The sequence below is a fragment of the Bidens hawaiensis genome, unplaced genomic scaffold, assembly GCF_021521415.1.
Source record: "Bidens hawaiensis isolate Kalapana, Puna unplaced genomic scaffold, B.hawaiensis_p1.1 tig00008656_1, whole genome shotgun sequence".
Lineage (NCBI taxonomy): Eukaryota > Viridiplantae > Streptophyta > Magnoliopsida > Asterales > Asteraceae > Bidens > Bidens hawaiensis.
The window spans coordinates 497,445-520,608 of NW_027491626.1; the positions used below are offsets into that span (position 1 = coordinate 497,445).

The following is a 23,164-nucleotide window of genomic DNA, read 5'->3' on the forward strand; positions in this document are numbered from 1 at the left end:
TGGACCCATCGTCCTCGATGAGGCATGTCCCATCATCCCGAACGACACAAGAGTGAATCTGATACCACCTGAGCTCTTCGTGGGCAGAGCGGACAATATTGGTGGTACGAGAGGTCGGGGTGTTACACATAGGAGCCTCCTTTTTTTTTACCGAGATCTCTACTTGTTTTAACACATAAAAAAGGACAACCGTGACTAAATCATGTTTACATTTTAGCCCTGGAAGCTTCTCGCAATGAATGTCATGTACACCAAATTACCTAAACAAACTTTATAGCAAAACAAGCAAGCTAGGCTTATCAACTAGAACATGGAGATCATATTATATAATACTTTTAAATTTTAATGCTTTGAAATGGATGTTGAGCTTGGAACATTGAATCACACCAGTCAAACATTTTTATTTTATTTGGAAAACGTAGTTCATATGATATCTTACCTTAACCATTTTTTTAACCGTCAATGAATACTTTAAATGTATTACTGGTTAAATTCACCAAATCGGCTAGGAATCATTGGCATATATGAACAATGATACTTAAATTATACACTCGAAAATAGTACGGGTGAAAATAAATAAATAGAAAACATGCCTAATGTTATACTTTCATATATAAAGGTAGAGTTTGAATCAAATACAAATAAACTTAATGTGCTAATTCTAAGAATAAAATAGAGTAATTATATACAAATAGAGTAATTACATAATTACTTTACAATATAATTACATAATTACTATATACTTATATATAATTATTTTATTTAATTCAGATAAATAACAATTTAAGCTGTACTTCACCTTTCATTAAATAATACACGAAACAAGAAAATATACTAAATTTATTCACTTCTCTCGCTGAAATAGCGACAAAATAATATCTTATATTTCAAGCAAGTCCAAATATACCAAAAATTACTATCTTCTTGATTCCTTCGTATAATAATGAAGTGGTACTGGGCCTTGGAATTTAAAACACCATCGTAGTAATACCACTGTATTAGTCATTAGGGTTAACGACAGGAAGTAACAGGCATCCAAGGAACCCGTGAAACACAGACTGGATCTTCTGCGACCACAATATCCTAATAATTATTGCATCTTTTTCCGTGTTTCTTGACTTCACATGAGCCAAAACATTCTTTCATAATCACATTCATTCGCTAATTGGAAAACCTTATGTTTCCCATTTCAGTAAATAGTGTTCTTGGTCTTTTCATCTTTGCATTCTTCTTAGCTGCTTCATTCACCATCAGTGCCGATGAATCGCTCGATCTAAACGATGAGATTTTAGGCCTGATAGTGTTTAAGTCATCTGTCACTGACCCATCTTCGTATTTATCCTCATGGAGTCAAGATGATGAAACACCATGTTCTTGGAAGTACGTAACATGCAATCCGGTTACCCGAAGGGTCACCGGAATCTCACTCGATGGGTTAAATCTTTCCGGGAAAATCGGTAGAGGGCTCGAGAAGTTGCAGAATTTGAAGGTACTTTCACTTGCTAGTAACAACTTCACTGGAGACATCAACCCTGAGCTATCACTTCTTACCAATCTTGAACACCTTAATCTTAGCCAAAACAGTTTTTCGGGTAGGATCCCGGGATCTTTAATAAACTCAGGAACTATGAAGTTTCTTGATTTATCACAAAACATGTTATCCGGACCGGTTCCTGAAGAGTTTTTCAAGAAATGTTTCTCTCTTAGATCTCTTTCTTTATCTAGAAATAATCTTGAAGGACCAATCCCTAGCTCACTTTCAAATTGCGCAACCGTAAATCATCTTGATCTTTACAAAAATCGTTTTTCAGGTAATCCAGTGTTTGAATCTGGTATCTGGAAATTGCTCCGGATCCGAACACAGGATCTTTCCCACAATTCGCTTACGGGAGCCGTACCCAATGGTGTATTTGCTTTGCATGATCTTAAAGAACTAGCTTTAAATGGAAATCACTTTTCTGGAAATTTACCTTCTGATTTAGGTTTATGTCCAAATCTAAAAACCCTAGATTTAAGCAATAATATGTTCATAGACACAATTCCTGAATCTTTTCATGCCCTTTTGTCTCTAAGTTATCTGAATCTAGCCGATAATAAGTTGACTCGTGAGTTCCCTCAGTGGATCGGAAGCTTGACTAGCTTGGAATATTTGGACTTTTCGGGTAATGGTTTGACCGGAATTGAAGAGGTAGGTCCCAGCAGAGCCCAGTTGGACCCGCATGACTCACCTTGAAAAGGGACGTCTGCGCAGTTAAACCCGCAAGACTCCTTAACGGACGTCTGCGCGGTTGAACCCGCAAGACTTAACTAAAGAGACGTCTGCGCAGAAACCAACTGGATCAGCAGGACCCACCACGCTCAGAGACGTGACGTCCTTACGTTCAGTACGCAAGCTGTTCCCGCAGGAAACGCCTCCCAATGGTTTCCAAGTACTCCGCCTGTTCCCGCAGTTACGGATACCAGCCATCAGGGAAGGCTACCCGCGCAGCATGGCTACACGCACAAGGCTTAACCCTCATAATAATTCAGTAGTCACCTGAAGAAGGAATGAGCAAGCCGGGAACAGTCCCGCACAAAGGCGGGAGGGGGAATACTCCCGCCCAAATGAGCCAGTCCGTACGATACTGAAAGATCTTTTGTACTGTACCTGACGAGGTATGGGCAGAAGATCTGACCAAAGATACGACAGCTCATTGACAACAGTATGGCGAGCAGCATGCTCTTGTACTGTATGTCACTATTAGCCGCTACCTACTCACCAACTCCTGTCATACCACGTGCATAGCCTGTAGTTGGTGGAAAAGGAATAGTACACAGCAGGCCTGGTCACTATCAGCCGCTGCCTACCCACCAACTACCAGCATGGCACGTGCGTAGGCCACAGTTGGTAGAACAGGAATACTATTCAGCCGGCCACACCTCCTTGGAAACCTACATTCGGCTATAAATACCCCAAATGGTATGATCATCTTATCTTATCACATTATCATCATATTATAACTGATATCTGCTCTAGCAATCTCTTAATATACATTTATATTTAAAGAGCAATCTAGTCTGATTCTCACACCGGAGGGTGGTCACAAGGAGGAACCCCCCCTTCTCAGTGACAAGCTCACGGTGTCTGTTTTGCAGGTTATCAGAAGAACCATCTTTTCTGGGTCTAACCCCTCGTGGGAAACATCTATCTAACCCCCAGGTTACTCGTAATCTGCCCGTGGGTCCGGTTAATGTTTCTTCATTGGCGCCATCCGTGCTTAAAGCTAGAACTTCATTTCTTTTCAGTTTTTTCAAAACTTCTGGAAAGATGGTTAACGTTACTCCGGTCCCAAGGCCAACGAGTTACCAGGAAGCCCCGGTAACCACAACCCCAGCTACTGGGGGGAATACCGGCGACTACACAGTATTTACGAACACTACCTCGGTTACCCAAGCCGGGGCAAGTGCAGTAAATTTTACGAACACTACCCCAGTTACCCAAGCTGGGGCAAGTGCAGTAAACCATCCCCTGGGATTCAGTAATACCTAGGCGGAAGGACAACAGACGAGACTCCCCCGCCAAACACTTGAACAAGTTAAAGCGTGGGCGGAGGCACGTCAGAAGGAATTCCAAGCTGAGTTGGATGAACGCTTGCGTTCCGTCCAACAGGCTGACGAATTTGGAAGCACTCGACAACAGCTCAACATGAGCAGTGAGTGCGAGTCCTCGGACAATGATCGGGAGGAATCCGACACCGACGCAAACCCTCGCCTTAGGGCGAAAGGGAAGCGTAAGGAAACGGACTTCCAAACGACAAGGAATTTCGGAGAAACCTTCAAACAAAGGAACGCGGGGGGAAACCCACGTGACTTCTCCAAAACCTTCAGACCAACTGCTGCAAACGCGGGAACATCCAAGTTTGCAAGGGACATTGCGGAAGCAATCGCCCCAAAAAGTGCCAAGCAGATGCCCAACATCGGCACTTATGATGGTATATCCGACCCACATGATCACCTGAACAGATTCATAGCGGGGGCAACCGTCAGCAACTGGACGGAACCCACGTGGTGTTATATGTTCCAGATGACACTGGTTGGAGCGGCTAGAGCGTGGTTTGACCGTTTACCGGTCCACCACATCTATGATTGGGCGGACTTCCAACACAAGTTCAGCCAACACTTCAGTCAACAGAGGAAGTATATTAAAGAACAGTGGACGATCCTCAACTGCGTTAGAGATAAGGATGAACCTTTACTAGACTTCATCACTCGCTTTAACTCGAAAAAGCTGAGTCTGGGCGTTATAAGCGAAGACCTTGTTCGCGCCGCTTTCATCCAGGGCGCCGAATACCCAGAGCTTATCCGCACGTTGACGGGTAAAGATGGCATGCCATCCACATGGGATGTCATCATGACGACAGCCAAGCGCTTTGCCGAAACGGAGAAGCAACTGGGTGGGAATCTGCCCCAGACTACAAACTTCTACACGCAGAGGACCAGAGAAAACGTCCAGACCGCCTGGCAAAACAAAAGGAGGAAGCCAAGCATGTGGCAGTCAAGGGTAAACTTTGACACCTCATCCAGCTCTCGCTCCTTATTAGGCGGAAGAGGTAATACACACCCATCAAGCCGACACCCCAGGTGGACGCCTCTCACGAAAAGCGTCACGGAGATATTTGCCACTGAGAAACTCCCATGGCCAAAAGCTCCAACGGTCCGACAACGACCTGACGCGGATCAAAGTAAATACTGTGACTTCCACGGCACAAAGGGTCACACCACTGAGAAGTGTTCATCTTTAAGGGATATTATCGAAACATTCGTCAAGGAGGGCAAACTTACACACCTGGTGGCATCAATCAGGAATAGAGGGAAGAATGACAACCGATACAAAAGCAACGGACGAAAGCCCGTTGACATCAGCATTCACATGGTTCGTGGTAACATCAGAGGAAGAAAAAGACGGACGACAGAACCATGCGCATGGAAAGAAGCTGAGGTGCGCTTCCCGCGAGTGCCAGGAGGACCCAGCAAAGAAGGCCCTATCGTCATCAAAAGCCAGCTGGGGCACTACATTACTTCCCGCACTCTTGTTGACAACGGTGCCTCGTCAACAGTCATGTACAGGCAGTTCTTCGACAAGCTAGATGATGAAGACAAGGAACGCTTGGAAACGGTCTACGCCTCGATGGAAGGGTTCGACGGCAGCACAAACACCCCTCTGGGTATCCTATCTTTCCCCGTCACTCTCACAGACGGAAAACTCTCCCGCACAGAGGATGTGGACTTTGTCGTAATGAGGAAGCCACACCACACGTACGACATTCTCTTCGGGAGAGACGGGATGGCAAGATTCAATGCCGTAGTATCTTCAGTCCACGGCATGATGGGATGGCCAACAGCTGAGGGCGTGGCGATGGTCACCGGTATTCCCCAGGTATGCATCGCATCTGTCTCATCAACACCCAAACCAAAGATGGCTAAACCCACCATCACCGAACCAGAAGAATGGGCTTTTAATGGAAAATACCCCGACCAGGCGGTTACCATTGGCCCAACAATAACTGATCCTACGCGCACATTACTCAAACGCTTACTACAAAAAAACGCTGACATCTTCGCATGGAAACCAGCAGACATGACTGGTGTACCTCGAAGTAAAGCAGAGCATAAGCTCAAGTGTGACCAGGCTTTTACGCCGGTCATACAAAAGCGTAGAGTAATGGGGGCGGAACAAGCTAACGCGTGTAGAACCCAAGTCAAGGAACTCCTTGACGCGGGCATCGTACGCGTTAGCAGATATCAAACTTGGGTTGCAAATCCCGTTATGGTACCGAAGTCTAACAAGCAATGGCGCATGTGCATAGATTTCAAAGACTTAAACAAAGCATGCCCCAAAGATTGTTACCCGATACCCGAAATTGATCTTAAGGTAGATTCGTTATCACCGTTTCGCCTTAAATGCTTCCTTGATGCGTATAAAGGGTACCATCAAATCCACATGGCCGTTGACGATCAGGACAAAACCGCATTTCGGACGCCCGATGGCACATTCTATTATCAAATGATGCCATTCGGACTTAAGAATGCCGGGTCCACATACCAACACCTGATGGACAAAGAGTTTCATGCCTAAATTGGGAGGAACTTGGAAGTATACATGGATGACCTGGTCATTAAAAGCCTTAACCCAGAAGCGATGTTGAAAGACATCGAAGAAACATTCAACACACTCAGAAGGATAAACATGAAGCTCAACCCGAGCAAGTGTTCCTTTGGGATGGAAGAAGGGAAGTTCTTAGGAGTCATTGTTACAAAAGATGGCTTCAGAGCGAACCCTGAAAAGGTCGAAGCCATTATCAAAATGGAATCACCTACTACCATCAAGCAAGCTCAGACACTGAACGGACGCCTAGTTGCACTTAACCGCTTCTTGGCAAATCATGCGGATAGGTCGTTCCCATTCGTGTCGACGCTGAGAAACTGTCTAAAGAAAACACACTTCCGCTGGACACCAGAAGCGGAGGCAGCTTTTCAGGAAATTCGGTCACGTTTGATCGAACTCCCAACGCTCACAGCACCAGAAGCGGGAGAGGAATTAATCCTATACCTCTCCGCCACAGATAGAGCAACCGGGGCCGTCCTGTTAGTCGAGCGAAAAGGCATCCAGATGCCAATCTACTATGTTAGCCGTCTCCTAACAGACGTCGAAACTCGATACTCTACCCTGGAAAAATTAGTCTTAGCACTTGTACAGGCTTCACGCAGGCTAAGACGATATTTCCAAGGTCACCCAATTACTATTCTCACAAACTTCAAGCTTGCAAACGTTTTAGGCAAACCCGAACTTTCGGGACGCCTAGCCAAATGGGCAATAGAATTGGGAGAATACGCGATAAAATACAAGCCAAGGCCAGCTATAAAAGGCCAGGTCTTGGCCGACTTTATTGCTGAAGTCCCCGCATCGCGGGAGAAAGAGTGCCAGGACGAGGCTCAACCCTCTCCAGCACTAGACATCGATGAAGTCTGGCGACTTTACACTGATGGAGCGGCCAGCAGCGAGGGCTCAGGCGCAGGGTTAAAACTTACCAACCCAGCAGGCCAAGAATACACTTACGCTATTCGACTAGACTTTCCAAGTACGAATAACGAAGCCGAGTATGAAGCATTCTTGGCCGGGTTGAGGATTGCGCGTAAAATGGGAGTAAAGAACTTGGAAGCCCATGTGGATTCCATGTTAGTTGCCAATCAGATAAACGGGACGTACACGGCCGTAAACGACAGAATGGCCCTGTACCTCGCTCAAGCAAAAACCCTCATGCGCGATTTTAATGATTGTAAAGTCATACACGTCAAGCGTCGCGAGAACAAATCTGCGGATGCGTTAAGCAAGCTTGCGTCATTAGCTTTCACTCACTTGGGAAAGGACATCCGCATTGAACTCCTGGGAGCACCATCAGTCCCACACAAGGAAGTCTGTGTCATCCAAACCGGCACAGAAACGTGGATGACACCAATAATAAATTACCTTGCGGCGGGCATACTACCAGAGTCAAAAACAAAGGCAAGAAAACTACGCTGTAAAGCACTGAACTATCAACTCATCGATGACATCCTTTACAGACGTAACTTTCTTGGCCCCCTCCTCAGATGCGTTGACGACCAAGATGCCAACTACCTCCTAAGGGAAGTACACGAAGGCATCTGTGGGATACATGCAGGTCCACGCACAGTTGTAGCTAAGCTAAACAACGCGGGATACTTTTGGCCGGGGATGCATACGGATGCGCTGGCGTACATCAGAAAGTGCAGGTCTTGTCAGCTCTACGCACTCAACACGCATCGCCCGAAGAATGAACTTGTTCCAGTCACCTCTGCATGGCCATTTCAGAAATGGGCCATCGACGTAACAGGCCCATTTCCCACAGCGGCAGGGAACGTCCAGTTTCTAGTGGTCGCCATCGACTACTTCACCAAGTGGATAGAGGCAAAACCCTTAGCCCAAACGACCGCAAAACATATCAAAAAATTCATTTGGGAATTTATCATTTGTCGTTTCGGGCTTCCACAGAATTTGGTGAGCGATAACGGCACCAACTTTGCTGACAAGAAGCTACAACAGTGGCTTAAAGAACTTCAAATCACCCACACCTTTACCTCGGTGGCGCACCCGCAGGGTAATGGTGAGGTAGAAAGAGCAAATAGGAGCATCATCGATGGCATAAAGAGAAGACTATTGGAACACAGATCCGGCTGGGTGGACGAAGTTCCACACGTACTTTGGGCACACAGAATGATGAAAAAGGCAAGTACGGGAGAAACCCCGTTCAGCCTCACTTATGGCACTGAAGCCATGGTCCCGGTCGAAATTGGTTTACCCTCACCAAGGGTCATGATTCAACCAGAGGACAATAATGCGGAAAGACGGTTAGACCTTATGCTAACCGAGGAACGCAGAGACTTAGCAGCAATGCGTGAAGAGAACTACAAACGAAAAATGCAAAAGTACTACAACACGCGGGTAAAACTCTGCAACTTCAATGAAGGAGACTACATATTGCGTAACAACGAGGCTTCGAACCAAGATCGCCCAGGAAAGCTGACCCCTGTCTGGGAAGGTCCGTACGTTATCAAACAAGTGCTGGGAAAGGGCGCATACCGGCTCGAAAGGCTCGATGGCACTCCCGTCCCAAGAACATGGAACGGAGCTCAATTACGCAAATGTTACATGTAGATCAATTCCAAATTTGTAAAGAAAAGGCCAAGAGCCACTTCTAATGGAAATGATTCTCCTTAGAACATTGACGCTGATGATTTTACATTTATACTTATAAACTTTCCACACGGATATGCCGGTCTTCACCGCATAATTACGAGGAAAGTCGTTGCGTGGGGAAGGCGGTAAAACCCGCATAAACCCAAAAAACAGCAAACCTTCACGCAGGTCAGTCATAGGTAAACTTTGGTCATTCCACTAAATGAAAGTGCCGGTCCTAACCGCACAAATCATAAGAAACCGAACCTATTGACAACCGCGCGTCGAACGGTTAACTTATCCAAAGCACTGGGAAAATTGCTAAAATAAACTAAAATATGCATGCGCAATTCATATAACGTTTATAACGCAAGTCTCAAAGATTCAAAAGTAAGCGGGAATATACCCCTTACCTTGGCAACCAAGTAACTATAAGACGGGTGCGGGTACAGTGTTAAGGCAAAACCCTTCACATACCTAGCACCTGCAGGGAATTGACGCCAGGAATACCTCGGCAACCAAGTAACTATAAGACGGGTGCGGGTACAGTGTTAAGGCAAAACCCTTCACATACCTAGCACCTGCAGGGAATTGACGCCAGGAATACCTTGGAAGTAAAGTAACTATAAGACGAGTGCGGGTACAGTGTCAAGGCAAAACCCTTCACATACCTAGCACTTCGCAGGGAAATGAAACCAAGAAGGATCTTCTGGGCCATGCTTGCGCAAACGGGAATAACATCCCCGCATAGCGGGAACGTCGAGAACTAGATTGTTTGAAGCTTCAAGATGGAATTGGTGGTTTTAACATAATTGATCACTATGTTCAAAACTATCAAAACCTCATGGAGAATCTACACAAGAGGTACTCAACGCTCCTGACTTGCGAGGAGGTTACAGACCTACCCGCATCATACCCAAAGATCAAGCAGAACAGTAGGAAATTCTGCGTGACATTAGGACTTCCGCGGGAAGAATCCCCATGGAAAACCTTAAAACTAAACCCTTTTCAAAAAACCCTCTGCTTAAGTCCAAAAGTTCACCTTACTTTATTAAACATTCATGAGAAGAACATTGGACTGGGGGGACTTGAAGAGGTAGGTCCCAGCAGAGCCCAGTTGGACCCGCATGACTCACCTTGAAAAGGGACGTCTGCGCAGTTAAACCCGCAAGACTCCTTAACGGACGTCTGCGCGGTTGAACCCGCAAGACTTAACTAAAGAGACGTCTGCGCAGAAACCAACTGGATCAGCAGGACCCACCACGCTCAGAGACGTGACGTCCTTACGCGCAGTACGCAAGCTGTTCCCGCAGGAAACGCCTCCCAATGGTTTCCAAGTACTCCGCCTGTTCCCGCAGTTACGGATACCAGCCATCAGGGAAGGCTACCCGCGCAGCATGGCTACACGCACAAGGCTTAACCCTCATAATAATTCAGTAGTCACCTGAAGAAGGAATGAGCAAGCCGGGAACAGTCCCGCACAAAGGCGGGAGGGGGAATACTCCCGCCCAAATGAGCCAGTCCGTACGATACTGAAAGATCTTTTGTACTGTACCTGACGAGGTATGGGCAGAAGATCTGACCAAAGATACGACAGCTCATTGACAACAGTATGGCGAGCAGCATGCTCTTGTACTGTATGTCACTATTAGCCGCTACCTACTCACCAACTCTTGTCATACCACGTGCATAGCCTGTAGTTGGTGGAAAAGGAATAGTACACAGCAGGCCTGGTCACTATCAGCCGCTGCCTACCCACCAACTACCAGCATGGCACGTGCGTAGGCCACAGTTGGTAGAACAGGAATACTATTCAGCCGGCCACACCTCCTTGGAAACCTACCTTCGGCTATAAATACCCCAAATGGTATGATCATCTTATCTTATCACATTATCATCATATTATACCTGATATCTGCTCTAGCAATCTCTTAATATACATTTATATTTAAAGAGCAATCTAGTCTGATTCTCACGCCGGAGGGTGGTCACAAGGAGGAACCCCCCCCCCCTTCTCAGTGACAAGCTCACGGTGTCTGTTTTGCAGGTTATCAGAAGAACCATCTTTTCTGGGTCTAACCCCTCGTGGGAAACATCTATCTAACCCCCAGGTTACTCGTAATCTGCCCGTGGGTCCGGTTAGTGTTTCTTCAGGAATGTTAGCGGAATCTATAGGTCGATTAACATCATTGAAATACCTAAGTCTTTCTGATAATAATTTAAGTGGCAATATTCCAATGTCACTAGATTTCTCCACTAAACTATCTGTGATTTCATTAAGAGGGAATAAGTTCAATGGTAGCATTCCAGGTACTATATTTGACCTTGGGTTTGAGCAAATTGATCTTTCAAGGAATCAACTCACGGGTTCAATCCCTCCAGGTTCAAGTAAGCTTTTCGAGTATCTTGAATCACTAGATCTTTCCAACAACCGTCTCACGGGTGATATCCCTGCTGAAATTGGGCTGAATTCTAAGTTAAGGTACTTGAACTTGTCATGGAATGATTTTCAGGCAAGAATGCCCCCAGAATTAGGGTACTTTCAGAATCTAACAGTGTTGGATTTAAGAAATGGCGCTTTTCATGGGTCCATACCGAACGATCTTTGTGATTCGGGTAGCCTTGGAATCCTTCAGCTTGATGGGAATTCTTTCAGTGGATCGATACCTGATGAGATTGGAAATTGTTCTTCCCTCTACTTGTTGTAAGTCTTTTTAACACCACTAATTAAACGATTTACACACTTTTTTCACGGAAATAAACAAATGTAAGTTTGTTTTAATTGATTGTAACACGTATATAGATCAACCTAGGGAGATCTCTCAATAATAAACATTTCAGTCTTTCTAATCAAGTTAAAATTGTAATTAATTGAACTTAAATTACAAATCTTAAAATAAATATTATTTGTTACTTGGTTTATTGGGTGGTAGTTAATTCATATTTTGTGAAAGCAAAAACCAAATTTTAATTTGGTTCGGTTTTGATTAGTTTTGGCTCAATTCGGTTTACGGTTTAATATTCCTCAACCGTAATTCCAAATGTGCTGTATGTATCCAGGAGCATGTCTCACAACAATTTGAATGGCACAATCCCAAGATCAATGTCACAACTAAAAAAACTAAAGATCTTAAAGCTAGAATACAACCAACTCTCAGGAGAGATCCCACCTGAACTCGGCGAACTCGAAAACCTTCTTGCCGTAAACGTGTCTTACAACAGGCTACAAGGAAGACTCCCTTCTGGTGGCATATTCCAAAGCTTAGAACCAAGTTCCTTGGAAGGCAATTTGGGTATTTGCTCACCACTGCTTAAAGGACCATGTAAGTTGAATGTACCAAAGCCTTTAGTTCTTAATCCTTTTGCATATGGAAATCAACATGGAAGACATGGCGGAGATGAAGATAGTGATGAAGCTACAAATGGTTTCAAACATAATCGCTTTCTAAGCGTGTCCGCCATTGTTGCTATTCTAGCAGCTTTGATGATCTCCATTGGAGTTTTGGTAGTAAGCTTGCTAAACATCTCAGCTCGCAGACGAATCGCTTTTGTTGATAACGTGCTCGAGAGTTGTTCGAGTTCTTCAAGATCAGGCGCGAGTTTATCAATGGGGAAACTTGTTTGGTTTTATCCAAAAATGAACCCCCCCAAATAATATTTGCATGGAAAATCTTGAATCTTTTTTGAAAAAGGAGAATGAAATCGGTAGTGGGGTGTTTGGGACTGTCTATAAAGCTTCAATTGGAGACGAAAATGGTGATAGTGTAGCGATCAAGAATCTTGTAGTGTCGAATATGATTCAGTGTCCTGAAGATTTCGATAGGGAGGTTCATGTTTTAGGAAAGTTAAGACACCAGAATCTTGTGTCTATTAAAGGCTACTTCTGGACTCCAAATTTGCAGCTTTTAGTGACTGATTATGTACCATATGGTAGCTTACAGGCCAAACTCCATGAAAGATCACCTTCAAGTCCACCTCTTTCATGGCCCAATCGGTTCAAGATTCTTCTAGGAACCGCAAAAGGACTCTCTCATTTACACCATTCGTTTTGTCCACCAATTATTCACTACAACATCAAACCGAATAACATTCTTCTGGACCACAATCTAAGCCCCAAGATTTCAGATTTTGGGTTGACACGGCTGTTGTCAAAACTAGACAAACATGCCATGAGCAACCGGTTTCAAAGCGCGCTAGGTTATGTGGCTCCAGAGATGACGTGCCAGAGCTTACGGGTGAACGAGAAGTGTGATGTTTATGGTTTTGGTGTTTTGATTTTGGAGATTGTGACCAGGAGGCGACCGATTGAGTATGGGGAGGATAATGTGTTGATTCTTAATGAGCAAGTGAGGATTATGTTGGAAGAGGGTAATGTATTGGAGTGTGTTGATGAGAGTATGGGAGAGTATCTGGAAGAAGAAGTGTTACCTGTTCTTAAATTGGCTTTGGTGTGTACTTCTCAGATACCTTCAAGCAGGCCATCAATGGCAGAAGTTGTCCAGATATTACAGGTTATCAAGACGCCAGTTCCTCGTAGGATGGAATCGTATTAGTATGGTAACTTGGTTTGTTTATTTGTTGTGCACTTTGATGTTTATTTACTCTTGTATGGATGATTTCAAGTAACTTACATAATAACAAAATTAACGGGTAAGCGAATAGATGACTTTTCGATGAGGAAGATGGGTCAGTCAAGAAATGAGTCGAATCAATAAAGGCAACTAATAGTTTAACGTAACCAAATAAAACTAGTTTTATACCCGTCCGGTGAACGGGTAGGTTAATGTCATAATGACGAAACTGTCTTTCTATTCATTCTAAACCATAGTGTGCTTGTTTATGAAAAAAGAATAACTCATTTAACTTACGATTAAAAAAATGACCGACTTCATTAGAAGAAACACAAAGCAACGAAAATCAGTAATGTAATTGTCTAGGACTCTAGCTAGGTAAACACATCCCGCTTCGTTAGATCCATTTCAATATCTTCAACAGAGAATTCATATGTACTTATGTCAGTGACATTCCATCTTGATGGATTATTTTACTTTCATGAGAAAAGCATGAGCACCCAAAAAAGCTTTTGAAAATTTAGGAAAAACTAACAAATGAAAGCATGAAATTAACTCTCTTTTACAACTAATTTCTAAATTGACCTCAGACTAATAGACACTATACAAGACAAACCAAATATTTCATATTGGGTTTAAAATTAGCCTAACATAGTAACATACAAGCTTAATGAACTGGCCCTAGAAACAAAATATCTCAAAACCAAAACGAACACACCAAGGCTGCTAGCTTTAGCCGCAAACTATTTGACCTGGAGAACCATCCAACCCCATCTGGCATCTGCGGTTAACCATATTGTCAACCCTGACAGGAAAAAATGAACATTGACTCTAATATTCGACTTTTTAACCATATAGCAAAAATTACATTCCAGCCCCCCTGAAATTGATTTGACCCACAATCATGACATGTCTGCTAAAATCATGTATCGTCAAATCATTAGACCAAACAAACTTGCAAGTGCCAAGAAAAATTCACTGGATCATACAGAACCAAAAACTGAAACCCGAGATAGACTTCTTTGGGCCTATCATGCACAAAAAAAATGATACTTTTGTATTTAATAGTAAACCTTATGCAAAATCCATTTGGCTATTCAACATAAAATTAATTAATTTTGTGATAAAATTCAAATGGGGACTGATTTAAATCGATAACATTTACAATTTATATTTTAGTGTAAGCAAGAATAGAAAAACACTTATTTAATACTGAAACAAATAGATATAGTAGACAACACAGTTAAAACAATACATACCGTCAATGATCTGGTTCGTAAACTGAAATTACCATTAGTGAAAGTGAGCCATGCTTCAAGGCTTCCAGTTGACATGTAGTGATGGCCTGATGGCTGCTGCACAGGATTCCGAAACAACTGCGAATTATAGTTACCCAAATTTAGGCCAGGTAATGAGACATCCAAATCTTCTTTATCCGAGTTGAACGACGCATGTGAATGGAGGAAAAGGAGATTGCAAATGGCAGATTCAGTCCATTAATGAAGAGCTTAGGAAGATGAGAAAACAAAGAAAAAAAAGCAGGTTTTCAATAACAGCTTAATTTTCTTAATATTAATGTTGTTCATAATACGATTTGCTATATTTACTTTGATGCATTGCTGGCATTGCATAGTATTTATAGTATTTTGTTGTTGTAAAATTTAATGCATCGACACATTTTCAAAATCCATCTTACTATAAGATAACGGTTCCATATGAAAATGATTTACCAATACTAACAATAGTACCTATTTAAGAAAAAAAAACAAAGAAAAAAACTAACCCTTCTAAAGTTGTCAAGTGATCCATGCTCGTCTTTGTTTGGTTCCAAAAGCATAAACTAAGCTATTAGATGAACGAATTCATTCTATGTCAAAGCATTCGATAGCGCCTTCAATTATTACCCAAACAATAATCGATTGTACGGAAGAGTGTAGTTCATATATGTGAGTTACGAATTGGTACCGAAAGTCTCTCGTTCGGTATCGGTAACGGTAACATTTGCCCATCCTCATATTCGGCTTCCAAACTGTTTCAATCAGAAAAATATATAAAGTAACCGGAATTACAAAAATAAAAAAGAAAAAAAGAAAAAGAAAACATGTGTTATCTACCTAAAAGGTTTAGAAATCGATACCTTCACAAAAGGTGCTGTCAAGCTATAATGTTTGGTCTGATGTATTAGTTAATAATAAGTATTGAATTAGGAAGATAAATTGAATTCATTAAAGATAGGTTAATCCAAAGTTGTTTTCTTTACCTTAACGGCAGCTAGCGTTGACAATAAACCTTTGCAAAAGAACCGACCTGCATACAATATGGATTTTAGTATTCTGAAATTATCTTAGGTAAATACCATAGTAGTTGATTAGCGTAAGTAGTTACCGATCTGAATTTTATAGCAAAGTTAACGTCTCCCTGCAAAATACAAAACACAAATCATAAATTAAGGTTAGCCAAAATTAAGAGCTCCACGCGTGAAAAGTGATAAATACCTTGAAAGCAAAATCAATCAAGAACATGAAAACTGTGGAAAAAGGAGCATAAATTGATTAGGTAACTTGCTAAATAATTGAAAAATACATCACTACAAAATGAAATGTTTTTTTAAAAAATGAAACATAATGAGTAAGAAAAAACATGTAAGGATGTAAAGGCATAACTAGGTAAGAGTCAATGTATTTTGTTCACACCACCATTTCTTTTATTCCTACCCAGCTCATGTCTACTGGTGTGCAATCATATAAAAAACAACCGCATAGCACTACGAATGCTATAACACACCAAAGAGACAAATAATATCTTATTTACATACCTTAAAATGAATCAGAATCCTCACAAACTTCGTATTCCCAGACTAACCATCTCCCTTAGTGACTTTCATCCAATTTCAATCAATCAATCAATCTTAGGCTTATCATGCACAAACAAACAAATTATAATCATAAGAAACTGCAATTATATATCAAGGTGCTTACCAGATTGCTTCAGACCTTGTGCCAAAATATCTTCAGTAGAGCAAATGGATAACAACGATAACAGAGCCAACAATTATTGTCACAATTTCAAGACCTGCTATCACAAAACCAAAGATTGGGGTCGGCGATTTAAATACCTACGATCATGGAACACCTAAAGGGTTGGCGCTTTCAAGCGATTAACTGATTTTGATTTTCGGATCAATTTGAAGCAATTAGGGGTCGCGATTTTTAAGCGATCAGCGATCATAATAAGAGATGGACTATAAAATTTATATGAGGAAGAGGCTTTGTTTGAGGGGTAATAAGAGAGGAAACTGCCGGAGAGGAGCAGTTAAAAAAAAACTACTGGAGAGAGAGTGTGTAAAACTGCCTCGAACAGCCGCTTCTAGAAGGAAATATGTGAGTTTGAATGGATAGGTTGGACGATAAAGATCAATCAAAAGTTAGTTTCTATTAGGGGGAACAATATATTATATAATATTCAGTAAGTTTTTATTCATCACAACCACGTGTTACAATTCAATGACCTCACTTAGAATTTGCAATATTAAGGAATACTGATTTCAATCTAAAACAAATTAGGTTTAAAAGAAGAATGACTGATTTTCATTACATTTTATCTACTTAATATTATATTTATTCATGGTTGTAAAAGTCGCTAGGCGGACCCTAGCCGGTCGACTGGGGAGTTGGGTTTACTCGGAGTACTCGGCCTTGTAAACCTACTTTTACAGCATTAGTTCAAACATTGTAATATATACATTAGTTTCTAAGCTAGTTAAAAATACTGTAAGATCTTAATTAACCTTACTAATATAGATCTTACTATAATTGATAACCATCAGCAATGAAATGAGGAAGTAAGGGGAAAAAATAGCCATCCAAGGTCTTAAAGTTTCATTTTAATTTTTCGAATGATCAAAATCAAACCTTTTTCTTTTCTTTTGTTTTATACAATATTAAAGTGAAATTAGCAAGTCCAGTAATTAGGAGTGATGGCCCATATATAGAAAGCTATCTTGAATTTGGTGGAGGGCTTTCGGCGTATTTTTGGTAGGGATCTTTTCTATTTCTTTAGTTGAAGACTACTCGGGAGACGGACGCAGTGTTCTACTGTTATTAATAAAAGCTCGTTTTATGTTTCTTTTCTACAACATGTAAAATATGTAGTGTTTGGCATGAATGAATGAAAGGTGAAATATAATAAATTATTACAAAAGAATGAAAAAAAACATGTTTGGTTACTACCGTACATGAATGGAATGAATCAGTCTATAGAGAACAACTCTTTCCATTTTTAAGTTTTTCATCTTTGAGTATAGATGTTTTTTTTTTCATTCCAGCTTAAAGAGTTTAAGAAATATAAAAAGTTCAATACAATAACAATTATTATTACTATTACTATTATAACAATCAAAATTATTTATTATATTTTAATTATAATTGTATTATGATTATTGTTACTTTTCAATTATAATTATTATATAATTATCATTATTGTTTTGTATATTATAATATAACTATTATTATATTAAAACTATTACTACATTACTAATATTATTATTTTAAATTTGTTGAGTTAACATTCCACAATGTACATACGCGATTCAATATTGTTACAATTATTTTTATTCAGTTTAATGATCTCACTACAGTGCGATTGTATAAAATTAGTTATTATAAATATTCATATTATTATTAATATTTTTTTATTATTACTAATAAAAATATTAGAGTAGAGTGTCATTTTCGTCCTTGTTGTTCGACAAATAACGCGAATTTAGTCCAAAACGTTTATATTTTGCATATGGATCATCCACGTTTTTCTATTATTACCCGTTATGTGACATTCGTCAAATTTGAGTATCAATTTATATTCGTTTTGTAAACTTTCATATTGTAAACCCGACTCAACATTTTAGAACCTTATTTATTTATTATATAATATTATAATATACCTCGACCGTAAATAAATCGATGTTTGTCATATTATAGTGTCGTTAAGAAAAACATAAAGGGGTTCAAACTAACTTTCGTAAAGTTATTATAGGTTTTAAAGAACTTTAACTCTCATTTAAATGTTGTAGGAAACTTGAGGGGTCTGTTGTGAAAGTGTGTATATACATATATAAACAAAAATAACCTAACCTTAATACATATTAACTTAGCAGCCCCCATCTTCCTCCTTGTTCTTTCTGGCGTCGTTTTCCGGCTGCTGGAATCGACTCCGGCCACTCACCACCTCCCACCGCACCACTAACCTTTACCGTAACTTCGCCAAAATCTCATTTATCTTTTAAACGATATTATCATGACTATGTTATTTATATTTGAGCATTTATGTAAACACGATTCTATGCATTATCCTATATCATTGTATCTAATCTATTAACGGCCTATGTGTGGCTGTCTACAAGTTTTGGCGCTATTAGAAACCGCTATTATAATGCCAATTATATAAATGGTTTCACAATAGTGGCCGTATTCACGTTTTATTACATTTCATCGATTGTTTTGGTTGTTAATCAGTACTATTTTATTTATATTGATGTACGTATGCGTCACCCCAAAGAAACTCACCTCATTCTCGTGATTTCACGCAATCGTATTCTAAATTACTTATAACCCCAGTTTGTACACGTATGAAACTCATTGTACGGCATTATTGTTAATTGTAACGTTGTTTACCCCTACCTCATGTACTCACCTTTCGGGTTTCTCATTTTCACTTTTTGGATCCTCGTTCCACTTATCGTATTTTTATGCTAATTTAGTGACCCGACTTTCAACTATGGATTTTAATGATTTACTTATTCTTTAACATGGAGAACGTTTAACTTCAAATCTCGTTTCATATTGTTTACCCTAATTTTTTTTTATTATTTGATCGTCTTTACTTAATGTAAGCTGAATTGCTATTTCCGCCTTGGTTTATATTCTAAGACTTTAAATAGTTTCATTTATGTATCCCATTTTCCTACTTATAAAAAAAAGTCAATCCCGAAATTTTCAACCGCTAGTACTGTTTTGTCAATATTGGTAAAAATTCAACAAATTATTTACACATTTATTAATTAAAGATTTCAAATAAACATGTCTCTTAAACAACGGAATGGAACGAACCATGTGGACCATACGACGATCGAAATAATTATGGGTGCACACTTAATTATCGAAATCCCCGTACGGAAGTCATCGTAAGTACGGTTGTGTGTGGTAACTCAGACCCGAGGATGATGGTAGGAAAACGATAAAGATGCGAAATCATGATATGGGCATGGTGGATACGCCGCTGGTACATCCTATATATAAGTGCCTTTATTATGTTTCTCATTTGTAGCGTTTTTCAAATCATGCAAGGATCTGACGTTATTCGTTTGCTTAAAATTTGTTCATGCAATTATCTTACAAAGGACAATATTCGTTAATAATTAATTTTTCTTTAAGTTTATTTTAATTTCGGGATGAAATTTTCAAAAAGTTGAGGATACTGTGACATTCGTTAAATTTGAATCTCGATTTATATTCGTTTTGTAAACTTTCATATTGTAAACCCGACTCAACATTTTAGAACCTTATTTATTTATTTATTATATAATATTATAATATACCTCGACCTTAAATAAATCGATGTTTGTCATATTATAGTGTCGTTAAGAAAAACATAAAGGGGTTCAAACTAACTTTCCTAAAGTTATTATAGGTTTTAAAGAACTTTAAATCTCATTTAAATGTTATTGGAAACTTGAGGAGCCTGTTGTGAAAGTGTGTATATACATATATAAACAAAAATAACCTAACCCTAATACATATTAACTTAGCCGCCCCCATCTTCCTCCTTGTTCTTTCCGGCGCCGTTCTCCGGCTGCTGGAATCGGCTCCGGCCACTCACCACCTCCCACCGCACCACTAACCTTTCTCCCCCTGGTCCGCAATAACCTCAGCCGCACCCTCCCTTTCTTTCTTGTTTTTCCGACAGCCGCTTCCGGCGGCTGGAGCGGTGGTCCAACGAGCTGGGAGCTCCTTCACCATATCCGAACACCTCACCTCCGACGAACCGCCACCACTCCCCATTTTATTTCCCCTTCGCGTTCTCCGGTAACCCCTCACCTTCACCCTTCGTTTTTTCCGGCAAACACACCACCACCGAAACACCTTTCCTTTCCCCCCTCGGTTTCCGTTTTTCCGGCGAGGAGCCGCTGCCGGTGCACCGCTGTGCCTCACCCTATCTCTCTTGCTGCCTCTCTCTCTCCCATGGCTTCTCTCTCTCGTCTCGTCTCTCTCTCTCTCTCTCTCTTTATCTCCGTTTTCGTTTGCCGGATGGATTCGACTCCGGTGACCCATGTTTCTCATCATCAATAAGGTATATAATTTAGGTTTTAGTGTTATTAGTTTCATATATCTGTTATTAGATTTAAATTGCCAATAATCAGTTTTATCGTTCGGTTATATTCTTTGAAACAAGTCGGATGGGTATTTGATTGTTTTGTATTGGGGAGAAGATGAACAACCGGGTTCGAGTCTCATCCTAGACCGGTTTCGGTGTATACTTTTATACTTAACAAAATTTTTATTACTATTAATACTAATATTACTACATAAAGATTATTATTAGTAATATTATTATTATTATTATTATTATTATCATCATCATCATCATCATTATTATAAATATTAAAGTTGTTATTAATATTATTAAAGATCATATTATTATTATCTATTAAAATCACATTTTATCATTAATTACCAGCAACAATATTATTATAATTATTTTGTGAACTCGTTTAGAAATCGAACCAACATCGAGTATGGTATCGTTATTACTAGCAATATTATTCACTATTATTATCATTTTTTTATCAACAACATTATAATTAATACTAAGATTTCTATTCTATAAATATTAATAGTAGTATTATTAATAATAATTATTGTTATAATTATTATACTATATTAGTATTATTAAAAAATAATTATTGTTATTATTATTAACATCATTATCTTATATATCTATATCTATATATATAACCTATTTTTAAAGTCATTATTATCATTACTATCTTTATCATTAATAACATCATTATAAGCTTTATTATCTATTCATTTTTATAAAACCGAACTCTTAAATTAAGCCCGCCTTGTTTCTATTTTGATATTAGTTTAGTTATTTAAAAGCCCAATAAAATAATAATATTTTATTTTAAATTATCAATTAAGTACGGGTCTCTAATCGTTAATAAACTAACCGGTAACCCGATTAATAACCGAACCTCCTCGTTCAATGTTTCCAATATAGTTCCATTATGACTTCAAGTTCATTAATATATATTACATTATTTATTTTAGCTAAGGTGTTTTTCGTTTCAAGTCGGATCTGTTCGTTTACCGTTCGAGCTTCATTTATTTATCTATTTATTTCTCGGTTCATCAATCGAGGTGAGTACTTTCATACCCCTTTTTCCATCTTTCATTTTGGGGTGACATTTCATACTTATCAAACTAAATGCTTTATTTACTTGAATCTTAAACCCACAAACGTGATTGTATACTTTACTTGAATAATTGCTCGATTTGGTGTTTTATGCTTATTTGTCTATGTGTTTATCGCTTTTGGATGGTGGAACTATAAATCCTAGACCATTTGGCAATGGCAAGGTGTCGTTAACGTAATGCAATTAACGATAACTATAAAAATCCTAGACCATTTGGTAATGGCAAGGTGTCGTTAACGTAAAGCAATTAACGATAACTATAAAATCCTAGACTATTTGGCATCCCCTTGTAGCTAGGTGTCGCTAACTTGTTTAGCGATAACTATTTATCCAAGTTTATAGCTTTTATTTATTGTTTTGTATACAAGTTTTGTGGCTTTTTATTACTATGTACTTATATGCTCAAACTTATGAATTGCTCACCAAACTTTGTGTTGACAAACTTTATTTTATGAAATGTTACAGGTTTGACTTTTGTTGACTTGAGGATTTGACGACAACGTTACCAAGACTATCAGGGTATTAGTAAAACGAACAATATAAATGTTACTTGTATTCAATTTTGTTTGTGTGAACGAGAGGTGTTGATTATTGATTTATGAAATAAATGAGTTGATTAAATATTGTCACTTTAAATAGTGTCTTGTGTATTTGGGCAATCGGTTGCACACCGGCATGTTCCGCCGCCTTTAGTCGGGGTGTGACACGTTACATCCATATCACTAACCCCATTAAATGTTATCATTAAGTCAGGAGTAGACATATCTTTTCACTCTTTCTTTATTATAATACTTATTTAAGTGAACTGTGGTTTTCGTCCATATGGTTTGTCCAAATCTGCGGTTTTAGTCCACTAGTTTCAAGTTTGCAATTTTCGTCCCTATTAAATTTGTGATTTTCGTCCTTGTAGTTTCATTTCACTTGCAGCTAGACCTGAATTTATTAACACCGTTAAGCCTGGTTGTTAACCAATCTGCGTGCCCCTCACTTGATGACTAGTTTTGTCATTTTTCTCCCAAAACAAACCTTAGTCCTAATTTGCAAGCCCCTCACGTGAGGGTTGGGATGTATTTGGGGAAAATAGAAAAAAAAAAGGGATAAAACTGCCCCTCACATGTCACGACAAGACTTAACGAGATTAGTGAATCTGGGTTTAATTGCAAGGTAAATGAATCCATAAGGATGAAAATTGCAAATTTGAAACTACTGGACTAAAATCGCAGACTTAGACAAACCACATGGACGAAAACTGTAGTTCAATGAAATAAGTATTATAATAAAGAAAGAGTGAAAAGACATGTCTACCCATGACTTAACGATTAAATTTAACAGGGTTAGTAATTTGGATGTAACTGACAAGAATTAGGAAACGTGGATGGTCCATAT

General features: G+C 39.6%; 1 pseudogene across 1 annotated transcript; it reads left to right on the top strand.

Moving 5' to 3' along the window:
• Positions 1–1,177: 1,177 nt before the first annotated feature.
• On the top strand, positions 1,178–13,398 carry LOC143529749 (probably inactive leucine-rich repeat receptor-like protein kinase At3g28040 pseudogene; annotated as a pseudogene). Its single transcript, XR_013134718.1, has 3 exons — positions 1,178–2,192; positions 10,889–11,438; positions 11,795–13,398. The product of XR_013134718.1 is annotated as a probably inactive leucine-rich repeat receptor-like protein kinase At3g28040 pseudogene (transcript).
• The last annotated feature ends 9,766 nt before the right edge of the window (positions 13,399–23,164 follow it).